This window comes from Bidens hawaiensis, unplaced genomic scaffold (genome assembly GCF_021521415.1).
Source record: "Bidens hawaiensis isolate Kalapana, Puna unplaced genomic scaffold, B.hawaiensis_p1.1 tig00029616_1, whole genome shotgun sequence".
In the NCBI taxonomy this organism is placed as follows: domain Eukaryota; kingdom Viridiplantae; phylum Streptophyta; class Magnoliopsida; order Asterales; family Asteraceae; genus Bidens; species Bidens hawaiensis.
Genome location: NW_027494906.1, coordinates 158,553 through 162,221, shown reverse-complemented (window position 1 = coordinate 162,221; position 3,669 = coordinate 158,553).

Here is a 3,669-nt window from a genome sequence, read left to right as displayed (position 1 = left end):
TGAGGAGGCGACGTACTGGTGAGAGACAGTTGAGCAGAGGAAGAGTCGAGAAGAGATCAAGGCCTTGATGAAACGATTCTATGCTGATGCAGAGATAGAGAAGGTTGAGATGAAGTTCTTAAGTCTGAAGGCGGGTAAGATGACGCATCAAGAATACCTCACTGAATTCAACCGTCTGTCAAGGTTGGTGCCAGACATGGTGAACACCGAGGCCAAGCGGATCAAATGCTACCTCAGGGGACTGCCACAGAATGTTCGTGTCTTGGTCAAGGCTGGTAGACCAGGTACTTTTGATTCTGCTGTGGGGCTCGCGGAAACGGTTTATGAGGACTTGATAGATGAGGTAGCTATGGATGAGAAGAAGGAGAAGAAGTGGGTCGCACCTGCCAAACGACCTGGTACTCAGTTATGGAACCCTAGGGACAAGATGCAGAAGGTGTGGGGGAGAAAGACATGCAAGAGGTGTGGGAAGGTACACGGTGGCGAGTGCAAGTGGGGTACTGGTTCGGACGTGTGCCACAATTGTGGAAATGCTCTTGGTGGAGAATGCAGGATGGGGACAAATGCCTGCTATAAGTGTAGGAAGATGGGTCATTATGCTAATGAATGTAATGCAAAACCAGCATGCTTTAAGTGCGGTAAGACAGGCCATATGGCAAGGGAGTGCGCCGACGGTGAGGCTGGAGGTAGTGGGAAGAAAGATGCTGATCAAGCAAGGCCGAGGCCTAGAGCCTACATGCTGACCTAGGAACAGGCTAGACAGATTCCTGATGTTGTGACCGGTACGTTCCTAGTAAACGGTATTTCTGCTTCAGTATTATTTGATTCGGGTGCGAATAGGAGTTTTGTAGCTACGGCGTTTAGTAAACTAGCAAAAATGAAAAGTTGCCGAGTGTATGAAACCTTCATAGTAGAAACCACTAGTGACACCTCGGTGAAAATAATGAAACTGGTTAAGGATTGTAAGATAGAATTAGAGGGACATGAGTTCCCTGTTACTTTGTATGTCATGACCTTAGGAGGGTTCGGTGTAGTCTTGGGAATGGATTGGTTATCTGAATACGAAGCTCAGATAGTATGTAAGAGTAGAATAATAAAGCTAAAGTCCTTGGATGGTAGTGTCGTGAGGGTTTATGGCGATAAGGAAAGTTCAGGTTTTAACGTCATTTTAATGATAAAAGCCGAAGGTTTGTTAAGGCGAGGGTGCGGTGCCTACTTGGCGTATGTTGTCAACGCTACGGCCGAGACTAAGGAAATGAAAGATGTTCCTATTGTGCGCGATTACCCAGAAGTATTCCCTGAGGATCTTCCGGGGTTGCCACCGAAACGTGAGATAGAATTCCAGATAGATTTAATACCAGGAGCCTAGCCCGTCGTGAAAGCGCCTTACCGTCTAGCTCCGTCTAAGATGAAAGAATTGATGTCCCAACTACAAGAACTCCTCGACAAAGGTTTCATAAGACCAAGTGTTTCTCCTTGGGGCACGCCAGTGTTGTTCGTGAAGAAGACAGATGGAAGTATGAGAATGTGCATAGACTATCGCGAGTTGAACAAGCTTACGGTAAAGAATAGATATCCTTTGCCAAGGATTGATGATCTGTTTGACCAACTGCGGTCAAGCTGGTTCTCACGAATAGATCTCAGATCAGGCTATCATCAGTTAAAGGTGAAAGAGTCAGACATCCCTAAAACAGCGTTTCGGACGCGGTATGGACACTACGAGTTCCTCGTAATGTCATTCGGTCTAACGAATGCTCCCGCAGCATTTATGGACATGATGAATAGGGTATGTCGGCCAATGTTGGATAAGTCGGTTATTGTCTTCATCGACGATATATTGATTTATTCCAAAAGCAAGTCCAATCATGCTGAGCATCTGCGAGAAGTATTGGAGACTCTGAAGAAAGAGAAGTTGTATGCTAAGTTTTCGAAATGCGCGTTCTGGTTGCGAGAAGTGCAATTTCTTGGTCACGTGATCAATCCTGAAGGGATTACCGTGGACCCAGCTAAGATTGAAGCGATAATAAATTGGAAGACTCCACAGAATCCGACTGATATACGAAGCTTCTTAGGGTTAGCTGGCTACTATAGGAGATTCATCGAAGGTTTCTCCAAGATAGCTGCACCGTTGACCGGCATGAACCGAAAGTCGATAGTATTCAGTTGGGGTAAGTTTCAGGAAGAGGCTTTCCAGGAGTTAAAGAAGATACTTACGCAAGCTCCAATCCTTGCTTTACCCGATGGTGACGAGGATTTGGTTGTTTGTACTGATGCTTCGCATCGTGGGTTAGGTTGCGCGTTGATGCAACGAGGAAAGGTGATAGCTTACGCGTCTAGAAAATTGAAGGTCCATGAGAGTACTTATCCGATGCATGATTTGGAGCTAGCAGCAGTAGTGCATGCTCTCAAGATATGAAGACACTATCTGTATGGTACTAAGTGAACCATTTACACAGATCATAAGAGTTTAAAGTACTTCTTCGAGCAGAAGGAATTGAACATGAGGCAGAGAAGATGGTTAGAATTGATAAAGTATTACGACTGCGATATTAAGTACTACCCTGGTAAAGCTAACGTGGTCGCTGATGCACTAAGCCGTAAGAATGAGGAAGTCATTGCAACATTAAAGTCATATCAGCTAGTTATGAACTCAAGCTTATTTGAAGAAATCATCAAGGTGCAGTCTGAAGTGCTGGTAGATGAAGGGCTAGTAAAGAAAGAAAGGATTTTTGGTCAGCAAGACGAGTTTATGGAAAACACGCATGGTATTAAGACTAGGTTTGACCGCATGTGGATTCCACGCCATGGAGATCTCAGAGGTCGAATCTTAGATGAGGTTTATAAGTCAAGATATTCTATTCATCCAGGAGCTACGAAGATGTACCAATATTTGAAAAGAGACTACAGGTGGCTAGGAATGAAGAATGATGTGGTAGATTACGTCAGTAGGTGCTTAACTTGTTTACAAGTCAAGGCAGGGCATCAGAAGCTTTATGGGAAAATCCAGCCTTTAGAGATACCAGAATGGAAATGGGAACACATCACCATGGATTTCATAACTAAGCTACCTCGTACAGCTAAGCATCATGATACCATCTGGGTGATTGTGGACCGTTTGACCAAGAGTGCTCACTTTCTGCCTATACGAGAGGCTATCTCGTCAGAAACGTTGGCAAGCTTGTTCATTAAATAGGTTGTATCTAAGCATGGAGTGCCGTTATCGATCGTGTCTGATAGAGATACTCGTTTTACTTCGAGGTTTTGGAAGAAGTTCCATGAAGCTATGGGAACAAGATTGAACATCAGTACGGCGTATCATCCTCAAACAGATGGGCAGTCTGAAAGGACGATCCAAACCCTTGAGGATATGCTACGTGCTTGTGTTTTGGACTTTGGAGGGAGTTGGGACGATCATCTGCATTTGGCAGAGTTCTCTTATAACAACAGCTACCATTCAAGTATTGGGATGCCACCGTTTGAGATGTTGTATGGAAGACGCTGTAGAACTCCATTATGCTGGGGAGAGATTGGTCAGAAGGAGATGGGAAGCATAGAAGTTGTTCAAGAAACTTCTTCAAAGTTTGATCAGATTAAGGCAAGGATGAAAGCTGCTCAAGACATACAGAAGTCGTATGCTGATAAGTGGCGACGACCGATTGAGTTTAACGT